Raw genomic sequence first — 15,121 nt, 5'->3', positions numbered from 1 at the left:
AATAGGGCAGTTCTTTCTCTTATCTAATTAAATGTCTATGTTGAAATAATTAATGTATGTGAGGAAAGCAGGCAGGTGGAATGTGCAAAGCTGGGTTTACGGCATTTAAGTTATAATCAGTTTTTTTTCACATATGTAGAGTAAATGTGTCTTTTTTGCTGTCTATTGCTAAGCATTAGTACATTAATTTAATGAAGACTTTTAAATGAGCTATTTGTGACATTCAAACAGACATACTACTGGTAAATTGGTAAACATAGGTTACTCTGTTCAGGTTTTAATAAAGAAGCCTCACTCTTTGTGATCTTTGTCTATTTGGCAACGTATTTTTGAAAGTGCTTTCTTTTGTATGTAGCCTAGTTCTGGTGTTGGAGGTGTTTTTGAGTATGTATTTATATTACTTTTGCATGGTGGCACTCTTGTGTTATGATTGGTTGGTCTATTTTTCTTTTAGATGGCTTTATCACTACCCATTCACACACATTCATACACAGATGGCAGAGGCCAAGGTGCCAACTGCACTTCGACATGCAGACTGGAGGAACTGGGGGATCAAACTGGGCTACCTCCTAAGCCACAGCCACTCAAATGAAAATGTAAAACAAAGGAATGGAAGAAACTGTAAGTTACTGTAATATTAATAGAAATGCTGACTACTTTTAAGATTTTTGGTAACTTAAATGAATCAGGTTGTGTGAGATCAAAATCTCTTTGTCAAGAGCGACATAAGGACAAGAATGTTCACAGTTCAACTACCACACAACTTTTTATTTGTAATGGAGTATTTCTTATGTGCGTGTGTGCATGTTTTGCTACTTTTACTTAAAACAAATGTCTAAATACTTCTTACACTGCTGCAAATCAATAAGAGAAATCCTAGTGTCTGACCAAATGTAATTTCAGCCACTCTGAACAAGTTGCAGCAACAACTTTAAACACCACTGAACCACCCTAACTCTGTCTACTAGTGACCTCTGTTGAACCACTTGGTACCCTTGACAAACACCACTGAGTGAATGTTAAATGAATGTCCAATATCCGGTTTGTGTGCTAAAGAGGTACAATAATAACAAATGCAACACATTCAGAACATCTCAGTGCATCACCTTCAGTCCTGTTGAATTTGCCATAGTCACTGTTAATGCCTGGTCATTGGTGTGATTTGATTTCCGTAACTGCAGTACAAACACCTCAAAATGTCTATAGAGCATGGTTGCATAAATTATTGTAAAATCAATTGTAAAAAACAATCTAGGGTAGTTTTATTTTTGTTTCTTCTAATTAAGGAACTTTGCCTTCTTATCCAGCTAGCACCCATGAAGTCAATGGGATGCTATAAATCACAGCTGTGTAAAGCAGTGTTTTAAGTTTCTCCGCTCATGTGTGCTATATGTGTTAACAATGGAGGAAATGAATGTGAAAGGTATTCACCTCACTCTGCAGTTCCCCCCAATTATATTATTAATTGTTTGAGTATTTTAATGTTTTTTAGCTCACTGTTTTGGTTTCATGGCCCACAACTGTACTCTAGCTGTTAAAGAAAGTCACACATTTAGTAACTGAAGTCCCATATATTTCTTGCAGAGATGGTGGAAACCAAAACAGGGCTAAAAGGAGAGTTAATATAGACTTTTAAAACAGATTTTTTTTTGTCAAAGTACTGTTTCCAAGGTCTAGAATGATCCTTCAAGCTCAATATTGGACTGTTCTAAACTCTTTAGCGACATGAGGTGCTACACAGATAACAGTGGCTTAACATAGTTTTTTGTAAAACTACTTTTTCCTGGATCAAGAATGAACCTTCAATATTAGCTGGCTTAACATATTTTTTTTGTCAGACTACTGTTTCCATGGTCAAGGTTCCTGAACTGCTTCTTACAGGGAGTCAGACTGCTGAGTAGTATATATATATATATATGTGTGTGTGTGTGTGAGTGTGCACCAGGCAATGTTTATGGTTTTATTCAGTATGAAGTTGTGTGACGTCCACTTCTTATTTATCTATTTATTCTTGTATGTTGTTTGAATGATTGCACTGCCCTTGAGAAAAGCAATCTCATTGTGCCCTTTGCAAATAGCTACATCTAAACAATGAAGGGCAACACAGATAACAGTGGCTTAACTTATTTATTGTCAAACTACTGTTCTCAGGGTCAAGAATGAACCTTCAAGCTCAATATTGGACACAGCTACACAGATAACAGTGGCTTATTATGGTGACATAAGTCAGTCAGCTCGTCTTGACTCCTGGCAGCAGCTAGACTGTATGTAGCTTCTGATGGTTGCCCACTTTTTGCCAGAGCCTACCTGCATGGAAACCGCAATAGATGACGCAATGCCTGCTACATGGGTTTCATCATTTGCTGTGTTCATCAACACCCAAACATTCAACACACCAATTGCTCGAGGAGACAAGCCGTCGCTGAAAAGCACGTCCGATTCCGTTGCCAGAGCAACGCTTTCCCTCTCCTCTCCCACCCTTTCACCAGCAATCTGCGCTCTTTTCGAGCCTCTCTCTGTCGTATCGCGAGAATACGCCGTCTAACTCTTCTGCGTGCAAGAGTCGTATCGCGAGAATAGCGCAACGGGTATGGTAGGCGGTGACCTCATCGTCGTCGAGAGGCGGAGCGAACCGCTGCAACTTTGGATGAACTTCTGATTTGAACAAACCGAGAGGCGGTCGGCGGAGTGCGCGGACAACAACAGACACAAAGGTGAAGAGAACAAGAGTTTTTCAGCTACAAACTCTTTACAGCCGTTTCGTTTTATCTTTACCGGCCGTGACGGTTTTTTGTATGACGGTGACTGACTAGCGAGAGCGTTATTTTTCCTCTCGACAACGCTGACAAGGTGGAAATAAATAAAGGTGAGTTCGCTCCCTCCTGCGTTGGTGTTCCCACTGACACACATGCGATATCAACACCGTTAATTTTTGGTTAATAACAGTCAAGTTGCTAATGGCTTATTCGATATCTGCATTTCACTATTTGAGTAAACGTTCATGTGATCCATACAGGTAACGCTTTGGAGAGAAAACTACACTAAAAAGTTTAGCTAGCTGTCGCGTAGTTAATATTAGTAACGTATACTGTGTCACGGCTCATGTACCGCCTTATTTTCTAGCTAATATCTGATTTAGTTAGCAAGCTCTCATCAGTCATGCCGTTAGCTAAACATTTTGATTTGTGTAGCCTTTCCAGCCACCGTTCAGTTAACATGTCGTCCTCTGCGCCTCTCCATAAGACAATCCACAGTTTAAAAATTAGACAGCGATTCGCTATGGCTCTTAAAGAAACAGGAAACCTAGCAAAATGACCATCAGATAAACGTAATTGTTGTTTGGTTAAGTCCCTGCGTGACCGCTGTTTAATTGGGATGGCAAGCTGCAGTCCCCCTTTTGGGTTTCCTGTCATTCACCGCTGTCCATCTTTTACTTGTGACATGATTTATTCATACCAAGAGACATCTTATCATGCTTATTGTGAAGCAGCTTCTTTTCTCAGGAGCTCTTAGTGCAAGTCATGCTTGTTGCAGTTTCTTGTCATGCATTGCTGTCGTTTGGACGTTTGTAGCTCTTTGCGAAAGCTCCGCGAGGTGTGGATTCACATAAAAATTCTTCAGAGGTGCCACCGTGTGTTGGGTTTTGCAGGGAAAGTTTATGAGGTGTTTACAATAAAACCAAGATTAAAATGTTATTAATCATACATATTCTTACTGGAAAAAAACAATGCACATCGAGCAACTTGCAGGAAATATCAAAATCAAAATAAAGCATAATTTCTACCCAGTGTTCTGTCAAATCCAGTGTCATTAATCAAAATGGCCGTCTGTGTAGTCTAGTCCGATTTGAGTAGTGATGTAACAGTGCTACATTTAAGTGATGAAGGTGCCTTAAATGCTTTCATCATCAAACGATTTAATCACCGAATGAACCAATTCTGTTCTTTGAGTAAAGCTCAGTACTGCTTTAGGTTAATTAAGACTTAACCCCTAAGTCTTAACCCTCATTAAAGTTTTCTTATGCAGGTTTGTATGTCCATGCTTGAGTCTGAGCCCTCTTCTGTCCAAATGACACCCTGAGAGGGAATTGTATTGTCAGTGCCCCTGAACCCCTGTAGCTGCCCTGTCTTCTGTTATTGCTGCCATCTCAACCTGTGGAGTCTGTCCTCAGGCTACCAGCTTCAGCCCTCCAGGGGGCTTACATACTCGCACAGAATGGGCACGTCAAAGAGATCTCATCTCTATTCATCGAGTGACCGGGCTGGGTCAGTTTCTCAACTTGAAACACAACAGCAGCATTAAAGATAGGCCTGTATTCTCTGAGACAGGTATTTGTAGTGCTTTAACCGATCTCGTTTAGACGTCCCCTGCCTCCATTCCCCCCAAAAAATCTCTGTCGAACATTTCATGCCACTATCCCTCTCTCGTGTGCCTGTGAATGCCAAGGCATTCAGATCTGGAGGCTGTGTTGCATTTACACTATTAAGTAGGCTATTGAAATTGAGTGTGTAGGTGGAGGCGCACATGTTCTGTAATGTAGCTACCGAATTAAAGGGGAGGTGGGAGAAAAGGGGAAAAAAGTAAATTATCAGGGTTGATGATGGGCAGCTCAAAGATTATCAAAGGGCTTTTGGGATGTAGAACAGCTGAAACAGCTCTCTAGGTGTTCCTGGATTAAACAGCTGGAGGTTGCTAAAAACTTGTCTTCAAAAGGGCTTCCACCCTCTCCAATGTAAGAACAGTAAGCGCTCTGTTTGAAGATTTTCCCAGGGCCTTAGTTAGTGCTTGCAAGCAAAATCTTTAGGTTTAAAGTTGTATCAGATGCACTGTGATTGGGATATGGTCACTCTTTCAGAATTCCTCTAATGTGTAGCCTAGCCCTTTCTGGAACAGCCAAGGTTTTTGGCAGCGTACACACAGAAATCTGGCAAATGCACAGTCAGAAAACGGAGGACATTTTAAACTCATAGCTGGACAACTTGCACCTTCACTGTCTACATGCAATGCACAGCGCTGACAGGAGCTAAAAATGGGGTCTCACCTGTTTACGACCTCCCACACTAGCCTCGCTATTCGTCCTCCCCTTCTGTCTTACTTTCCGTTGCTACTTCTTTACTTTCCACCTCCCACATTTCCCTCCTCCCTTCTGCCATCACTGACAGTGCCTTTTCCTCTCGTCTTGCTTCCTTCCTTTTGAGGAAAGCATGCCACGACTCTGACATTCTCATCATTTCTGTCCAGATCCCTCACCTTATCCCCCCCCCCCCCAATCCTTGTCTTCACTTCTCATTTTCACTGTGCACTTCTGTACCCCCCCCCCCCTTCTCTTCGTCTCTTCGTCTCTTCGTCTCTCAGCATGCTGGAGATTGGAATGTGAGTTCCTCAATTTAAGGTCTTGGGGTGGGCTGTCTCTTGAGAAACACCAGAGCAAGAAATATGCGTTAACAGTGAATAGATCACACAGCAGAACAGAATGATTTAATAAAACTGCTACTAGGCCCCTGTAAATCAGGGTTTTTCCTTAAATTCTCTCCAGATTTTTATTTTTTTGCCGTAACCTTAACATCATTTTAAGAGTGTTGTGTTAAATGCATTGCAGCAGGATGGCTCTAAGATGCTATGCTAGCTAATTAGCTCTGCCCATTTATAAACATAATTTTACACTCCAAACAATGAATGGTATAGTTGTCAGGTCTGAAAGTAGACAGGATTTAGGAAGAAAAGGTCTGACGATTGAAGGGAGAGTACTGGTGTTATGGATCAACTAGTGTCCCTCTCACGTTGTTTGTTGTGAAGGCTGATGGTGAAAACAGGAAGATAAAAAACTGCCTGTGTATACATTTCATGCAGCCGCCTGTCTTGAATGATAATACTTCCAGATTTCTAGCTATTCTATTAATTTAACAGATAGTTGGGCATGACTGGCTATTCTGCTAAAAAATTTTTAAATATTTTATCCCTATAGACTTGAGAGCAGAGTTGTTAGAAAGCCTAGGTCTATGTCCTCTGACACATTTGAAGTGCAAGCCAGCATGTCGTTTTCACTTAACAAACAGCCCTTGCGGTGTTTTCTCTGATATTCGACATTGCATATCTCTTTTGATCCATGGTCTTTTGCATAGGATAAATCGGAAACCCTGTTGAGGCTATGTCAGGGCCTTTCATAGCAGCCAGAGAAGGAAATAGAGGGCACAAGCAGAAGTAATTTTAGTCATTCCACCTGAGGTGAGGGGACTTAAAAGCTACATTTTCTCTGCATCGTGTCCCTTTCTCCATTTTCTCATTTCTGTCTGTTGAAATAACTTCCTAATTAGGGCTGTAAGAGTGGATTATAGCACATGAAAGCAGCATGGATTATAACCCCCCCCCTCAGATTTCAGTTGTGACAGATGAGCAAAAAATCTATAAAAGCATCATGAAACAATGACTAGGTAGGCTAATCCATGCAGAAGTAAATACAAGGAATATACTGTACAGATGGAGAGCCCCAAGAGAGCGAGCAGCCTAGATATTATGAGAACAGTAATTAAATGCTGCCAGCATTAGCTAGGAATCATAATTATTACAATACTACAAACCACAGTGGACAGTCACCACCAGACAAGCAAATGCTAAAACCTAAACTTTTACATATAGATGGAAAGACTATGCACTCTTATGTGGCTATTTTGGACAACATCAACAGTAGCTTATTAGGGATGCATCAATCCAGTATTTTTGTGAAAAAAAGACAGAACAAACTAACAAACAAAATAAATATTTTTCAACATAGCCTAGCTTTTTACAGAAAATATTCAGATGTAATCATGAACATTTCCATAAGTAACTGTAATTTAATTACACTTTTTTTGAAGAAACTGTAAAGGATTACATAAATGCCATAAATGCTTCTCTTCTTAATCTCGGAGATGCTCAAACATACTTGTAAAATGTACGTTGTTGCGTTAAATTTTTATTTATAGGATAAACAAACAAATAACCACTGCTGTGCATATCCAGTATTTTCATACAAAGCAGAGTGTGATTCTGTGATTTAGCTTGAATCTTTTATATATAGTTTGTAGAAATGGGAAAACAACCACAACGTGGCAGCTGCTGTCTGGTTTGAAAAGTCGAGTGCAGGTGGAACATGTGTTCATTAAGCTGCATCAAAAATGGGTTTGTGTGTGAAATGGACCATCTCTAGATGTCATCAGCTCTTCCTCTCTTTGACTCCATGATGACATTGCAAGAACGCGACTGTGGTGGATAACTGTAAATCTTACCACCAAACATGTATGGGAGCAGAAATTCCCACCAACTGCCTTACCATCTGTTTCCATGCAGACAGATCTCTCAAATTCTTGCTGGATGACTAAAAGGATGTTGCTGCTGTTTACTGCCTGGGCTGGTACTGGTGATAGAAGTGCTTCTCTGACCCATTGGACTTGTTAATTGCTGTTGTCTCTCCTGTGTCATTTTGGGGAAATGAGTTGAGTGTGTGCTACAGCTTGAAATGTATGCAAGCCAATTGTCAGGAATTGACTCCAGATGTCATTTGATTGATGTCAGTAAATGTAAATGCTCCGTATTTTTATAGCGCCTTTTTAGTCTTTTGCGACTTCTCAATGCACTTTTACAGTACATCGCATTCATCATTCTCACACATTCATACACTGGTGGAACAGCCATTAAGGATTAATATTTGGTAACTTGAGCTTTAATTTATTGGGCTACAATTAATTGTGTATATATTACGTGCTAATTACACACAATTAAATAAGTGGTATTATGCTTTTGCCTTTTCCCCTCTCCTTTATTGAGTTGTGTATCTTTTTTTTGTGCATGTAATAGGTTTGCAAAGTGAAAAAGCCCAAAATCCATCCCAAAGGGAGTTCCCATCTCCCACAGAAAACTGAAGTGCCTGAAAACAGCTCGTTTGTAGTCCAGCCGGAAATGCGCGTCATATAACGCTCGCCAAACGGCTAGTCACACATGCCCTCAAAAACACCTGTGGAAAAACACTGAGCTGCAGCACACACCTCTCCTCTCCCTTCCTAGCTACCCTCCAGGCAGTCAATGGACATAAAGTTGTTACTGTGATGTATAGACAGAGCTCAGTTAAAACTTTATGGATGAAAGATACTTTTGTTACAAATTAATAACTCACCACTCTGAAACTCTTGCTCCAGTCCATGTTACTAAGCTGGTAAGGGGATATACAGCTGAACCGAAGCCGTGTTTACCGGCTTCTCACAACCCGCCCTTCTCTGCTTCTGATTGGCTAGTAGTTCTTAACTAGGAACTGCGCATGTGCAAGTTTAGTATGAGTATTAGATACATTTTGTGTTACGTTGTTGTAGCGATGTACTGTATGAAGGGCACGGGCAAGTCTAGACTGTATTGAGTAGTTAATCATTGTGAAATATAGACAGACTGAATGACCATATAAACTAAACTCAGGCACCTACTTGTTTCAAATTCATATGCTGTTTTTCCAGAACCTTGAACTGGTGGAATAACAGTGTTAGGCCCCGATCAGACAGACGAGGCGAACCCTTTTTGTTGAAGCCTACATAAAAAAAAACAGAAGAGGGCATCTTGCTGCGCGAGGCCAAAGTCCTTAAAGGCAAGTAATGCCACTCGGCAGCCATCTTGGCAATGCCCCCGGGCAGCTATTTTGGACTAATGAGACCAGGCTCCAATCTGAATGAATGGGGAGAGAGCCAGAACTGCACTTCTACTGGTCACCGGGACATAAAAACTACACGAATAGAATCAGCAGTAAAATCTGATAAAAATCACTGAAAAGGTTTGACAAGGTTTAAGTGTTTTTTTGTTTTTTTTTTCCCCACCGGTTATACTTCTGCTACACATGCATCACTAAACAGTAATGGTAAAACAGACCCTTACATCAGTGGAACCACATGATGCGCTGAAATATGTTTCCCGCTTTGGCTGTTAAAAGCAGACGATTGGCTTTCTAATATCTTTGACGTTACGGGCTTTCCATTAGAGTTGGATTGAGGATGTGATTGATGAGTGGCATGTCTCCTCTATAAAACATTTTTTGTGAGGCACCCAGTGCAAATTAGCAGTGCGCAAAACACTTACTGCTTATAGAAAACAGCCTTAAGTCGGCAGTATACACCCATCAGAAGTGCCTGTTGGATGCTTGAATGGCTTCGGAAGCCCCCTTCCCACACACCTTTCCGACGTCAGAATCGGCAGGCTGTGTCCAACAATTTCTGAAACGGACAATCCAACATTCACACCCACTTCACACAGTGATTGGCCAGCTGTGGGGAGGTCAGAATGTTTCTGTCAAGCTCTCTCTTTTTTTATTTTTTTTATTTGCTACATCTCTCTTACACTTTTTGTGTGTACACCATGAATGCTTTCCAGAAGAGACTGAATCCTCATATTTAACAATTATTCTTTATCAAATCTTTTTGGTTAGAGAATTATATTAAAGTGTATATATAATTAATATTTACAAAATGTATTAATAACCTAACAACAATTTAAACACTCGATTAGAACTCGAATTGTGGTCGATAGATTTCATATTTGCTATTAAGATAACTGACTTCGTAAATTGTTTGTACATTGCTGTGGTTAACTACAACAATGAGGAAATAAAATAGTTTTTTAAAGACTTGTTAGAATCTGGATATGTTGATGGCTTTAGTCATTCTGGATTGCTCATTGTAGTTTGACACAAGCTAGGCTGTACCCACAGCTCAACATGAAAAACACAACAGGATCTCATTGGTGATAACTTCAATATCTTAGAGGACTGAGTTCAGTGCTTTAACCAAATGTTTTATGGATGTATATCAATGACTTGCTAATGTTTGGACATAGTTAAAGGACAAGGAAAATAGACAGAGCATCAGTCTTGGCTCTTGACAGTTAATAGTCAATATAAATCCCCCCCCCCCCCCCCCCCCCCCGATCCACCATAAGCTGATTGGTAAATAGGCACCAGGAGCTGTATCTGGAATCAAACATTATCCAGATCTTTGCTTTGTAAAATACTGAGTGAAGAATAATGGGAGAGATGAAAGATAATGAAGAATGTTTAGCAATTTTGCAAAGGATTTTATGTTAAGAGATTAAAGCACCTTTATTTGTTGTTTTGCCCGAGGAGGCTCCGTTATTCATGGAGATGAACAGCGATTTTATTTCCATCCAAAGCACACAAGATTATTTCCCTCATCCCTGTGTTAAGTGGAGCCCTAATGCCCTCTGTTGTTTTGGCTTGCTTGTCGACCTTTTTTATGATTGGTAGACCGTGAACTGAAGTAATTGACGTCAAGGCAAAGCCAACTAGAGATCTTGTTCTTGGCAACATATTTTTGATTTGTGTATGACTAGCTCAGTGTCCTGAGTGATGTCCAGCAACTCATGCAAACTGAGTTCTGTAGGGTGGAATGAAATATGTTAGTTAACATTTTGTTAACGCAAATAGAAGCCCATTTACACAAATGCATGAAACTGCAGGCTCATCCAATAGAGTGTTGTAATTTCAGCTGGTTTTTAGCAATACATCTAGACTGTGAGATGTGTTTGTGTAACTATATTTTATAAAAGCTACTCCTATTTATCAAGCCTGTTGGCACAGGAAATCCTTGGAAAGTGGTGTTTATTACTAGCTAAAAACAACATGCACTTGCTAACATGCTGTTCAGAACAATCCAGTTACCGAAGCATGGCTAATTTTGTATCACCCAAACCCCTCTGGAACATCTGACCCATCCTCATGGGACTGTGTTGGCACTGAAGCATCCTGATGGCATGAGATTCCACTCAATTTGATGCCTGAATTACTCACGGTCAATTGTATTACATAATGCACCCAGCTCAGTTTGGGAAAAGAACATTCCTGCCTTCTGCGTGCACTGTAGACTCTGGTTATGTTTATGATTGATCCATTGTACAGAATCTCTGTGATATTTGTTAGGGCCCGAGCACGAACCGTGCGAGAGGTCCCTGTTGAAACTGTAAAGTTTTTTTTTTTTCTTTTTTCTGCAAAGTAAGCTCAATTTTGGGGGCCTAAACATACTAGAAAAAAATTGTATTTAATTGGTTTCGTGCATGGGCGTGACAAAATGACTCCCTAGCGCCACCTAGAAAATTGGAAAAAATTTGCCCCTCGTCTACGTTCGACCTACGTGCACGAAATTTTCTGGGGACATGTATCATATCAAGACGCACAAAAAAGCCTCAAGAACCCATAGCCTAAAGTCAACAGGAAGTTGGCCATTTTGAATTTTATGGCCATTTTTGGATGATTTACACACTCCGTACTTTAACAAACTCCTCCTAGGGATTTAGTCGGATCGACTTCAAATTTCTGCTGTGCCTTCTAAAGGCATTGACGATGAAAAGTTGTGCTATCTGTGAGTTTTCGTCAATGGGAGTGTCTGTGGCGTGGCGTCAAAGATCAACTCTTCGCCATGACACAGGAAGTTGTTGTAACTTCAGTGTACATGCTCACATCTGAACAAAATTTTACGTGCTTGATAACTGTCCCAACCTGAAGACATCCACACGCCAATATTAATTTATATTCATACCGCCAAGTGCTATGTAGCGCCACAAAGGGGACACAGGAAGTGACATATAACACCTTCATGCAGCGTACGAAGCGCGTAGCAAATTCACAGCCGCACCGGCAGAGCTCCAGAATATGCCATGCGGCCACCTCGCGCCCCGACGCGCGACACGTGCGAGGGCCCGCCCAGCGCTGCTTGCAGCTTTAATTATTGTTTTGCTTTTGTAACCTGTGATATCCCTCCTTGAGTTGGTACAAGCTGGCCAGAAAGTCTGCACTGCTGTCTCCATGACAGAAAATGAAGGAGAGTGCACCAAAAATAAGATCTTCCTCTTGAATTACTGATTAAAATATTCATACAGGATAAGTATGATCAGGCAACCTCAGAGCGTCTTGAAATAAAGAAGAGAAGTTTATTCTGGTTTTGGTTTGGGCTTTTCAGGCAATTAATAGAAAAATTTGGAGATGTTAACAGATTGTTTGTGTAGTTTGTAAAAGTGAAACATGGACAAATATGCAATTTCCTTAATAGACTGTTACTTTTCTTATATGCCGCTGTAGGGAAACCTCTGACGACAAACACACAAGTAGGGGAAACAGAGGCACGGGATTAAAAGAAAGCATATCCTGGTCATTGTTCGTCACTGCTGGATGGAGGAAACTGTTTCTACTTGAAGTTGGGGAAGCTGTCATCTGTTTGCAGTAAGTTTTTATTATTTTATTTATTGGATCAATTGCAATCTCTACTACATGTAGTGTATGAAACACTAATGCTGCATTCAGACCAAACGCGAATTTTCTCTTCGTGACGCTTTCCTCGCGCGAGTACATTTGCTGCAAGTGTTCACACACAACGCGAGAAGGCGATTTTAACGCGATAACGTTAATAAACACAACTTGCCATTACTACAGCTGTATGAACCCAAAGTAAACATTTTGCTGTGATTAAATAGCAATAAACGGATCATACTGATGCCGAAATAACTACAGTATGATGCAGTTTTGTTAAACATATGAATTCATGCTTTGTCAGGTCTGTCAGCAAGACTGCAGGACAACAACTTCTAAAATGTTTGTTTTCTGAATGGAGTTCGGATCGATCAGAGCAATGCTATGCTAACTTGGTCACAGTAAAGTACAACGATAGCTGGACTAAAGTTACATACACATGTTTTCTTAACTCACCAGGTAGTTCAACCTCCTCGCTTTCTTTTCTCCCAGCAATGTCCGGTTTTTATATAAATATGAAGTAGTGCCAAACAACACTGGAACCGGATGTGCACGGAATCTAGCTGCTGAGAAGCTCGATTGAAGATAAATCAACGTTGTAATCCTATAAACTAAAGTAAAAAGCTTATTTAATAAAAGCAGTTTACTCCGAGCTCCTCCCTCGAGCAAACAGCGTAGTTGCGAGCAAAGTCCAGTCCGACCACGGGTGTTTATTTGTCCGAAAGCTGGGGCGCTGCTCCCTGCTCCTCTAGCTCAAGTTTAGCAGCTCTCAGCCAGCAAGCAGATTTTCACCCGCTCTGTCTGGCCCTCTTCACACAACGCTCTGAAGCTGTCAGTGACGTACGGACAATCTCAACGTTGATAGGCTATCGCGACTCAGCGTCATGTGAATTTCTTGCTTGAGTTGAACATATTCAACTCACGTGAATTCCTTCGCGTTGCCTTTGCTTCGCGTCACCGGCACCGCCCCTTCGCACCACCCGACAGGAAATCGCGGCTCTACGCGTCTAAAACTAGTCAGTTTTAGTTCCATTCCTTGGCTGTAATGCCCCTCTGAGCCTCAACAAACCAAACAGATAATTTTGTGGCCATGTTGATGTTTCTGGTAATGCGGCAGCTTGGGGAGGGGTTATGTTAAGAGACTGTAACACACATTTCAGGCAGTGATGCGGTTTACTCCTCATGATACTTTTAAAATGACTTTTATGAGCGTTTGACAGTTTCATTTTTCATAAGTGGACAGTTGTTTAAGAACTAAATTTATAGAAGGTTGTTATTATGTCGGCTTTCCTTTAAAAAAAACAATGCTCCTTATTAATTATATACTATCTGTGTATAAAATACAGAAAGAGATTGCTGACAACTATAATTACCATAGTGGATAATGTCGCCTTGTGATAGATCAGTGATCTGAACCGGTATAATGTTAAAACTTACGTAATTCTCTACTCAATTTAATATTTATGACTAAATAAGCAACAGTCTAATTTAAGTAGAAAAAAACAATCTTAAAGGTGGAGTAAGCAATTTTGGGAAAGTCCAACACCATGACAAATACCATGATCTAGAGCGACCAGCAACGCAGCAAGTAATGTAACTAATGTGAGCTAAGTTGTGGGTTAGCAAACTGTACCTACAGTTGCTGCTGCGAAGCTAACACTCTATTATAGAGATGGTGAGGTGGTTTCCCAGAGCAGCACACCAGCTCCAGACAGCGATACATACAACTCTCCTGCTACTATAGCTAACATCACGACAATAACAACAGTGACAATAGCACCTAGAAAGAAAACTGCATGTCTGTGGGTAAGTCATTTAAAGTTACACACATCATGGCTGGAATAGTGTTGTTTGGCTCATTATGAGCCCCCATATACAGAGCAGTGCTGTGTACAGACCTTTTTTCAGCGCACACAAAATGGACAGCTAGTGAGGAGATATTCGCTGAATTTGACTGAAAGGCTTGTATTGGATTAGAATCCAACACTCCACCTTTTAAGTTATTATTCATCAAGAGTTTAACCAATGAAGCTAAGCTGCAGGATCACATTTGATTGACAGTACTGGCAATAAAAGTCTATATATGTTTTATCAAAATATGAATTGGGCTTTCAACTTACCCCAGCATGCAATGAATATTTTTTCAAGTGCATAGTAAAGGCTCCAGTCTCCTACGACCTTGAACAGAGTAAGTAAGCAGCAAATGGATAGTTGGATGTTTCTTGCATGAGCTCTGCCGTTGCTATCTTGTTAACAGTGATTCGTGTCCTGGTTGAATATCGGCTACTTTCTGTTTGAGGGTGTTTGTTGGATTCATGTCAAGTCATCAAGTCTTATTGTACAAAACAGCATAAATCTGCTGTTGCATTTGGTAAACAGTCATGGAAAAATTTAATTTTACTTTGAAAAGTTGAATAAGCACTTGCTCATTGTGCCAAGGAGAAAAGAGCTCTGGTGGATCCTCATAATGAAAGACATCTTGCATGGGTTTGTGGGTTCCAAGGAGGTCCTAGATTGTGCCAGGGGAGGTAAACAGATAAATCCATCTTGATGTACTGAAAGCAGCAGCAGCTTTTGGCTGAACCCTCAACAGTCTTCCTGCTTTGCAGATCTACATACTGACACAAAGCCAGACAAATTCCTCACTTGTGAAGAGCTGGATATGATGCTCATTTGTAGCAGTTATGTTTAGGACCAGAGTATATTATGCAATTTATTTTCTGCTTAATCATTAAGTTTATTTATTTTTAGTTTAATTTATTTTGTGGGGGCAGGTTGTCCATTAATCAAAAGGTTGTGTTTTGATCTAAAGCTCCTCCATTCCGCTTGTCGAAGTATCCTTGGGCAAGATAC

At 40.5% G+C, this 15,121-nt stretch overlaps 1 protein-coding gene across 1 annotated transcript in view; it reads left to right on the top strand.

The window, feature by feature from the left end:
- The first annotated feature begins 2,650 nt into the window (after positions 1 to 2,650).
- sipa1l1 (signal-induced proliferation-associated 1 like 1) overlaps positions 2,651 to 15,121 on the top strand; it is a 90,254-nt gene continuing 77,783 nt past the window's right edge. The window contains 2 exon segments of the mRNA XM_038726243.1: positions 2,651 to 2,866; positions 12,101 to 12,241. The gene's annotated coding sequence lies outside the window, so the exon portion shown is untranslated.

This window comes from Micropterus salmoides, unplaced genomic scaffold (genome assembly GCF_014851395.1).
Source record: "Micropterus salmoides isolate LMB-PRFRI ecotype aquatic unplaced genomic scaffold, ASM1485139v1 Ms_hic_scaffold_18, whole genome shotgun sequence".
NCBI classification, from domain to species: domain Eukaryota; kingdom Metazoa; phylum Chordata; class Actinopteri; order Centrarchiformes; family Centrarchidae; genus Micropterus; species Micropterus salmoides.
Note: the sequence above shows the minus strand (reverse complement) of the source record. Positions and strands in the feature narration are given on the sequence as shown.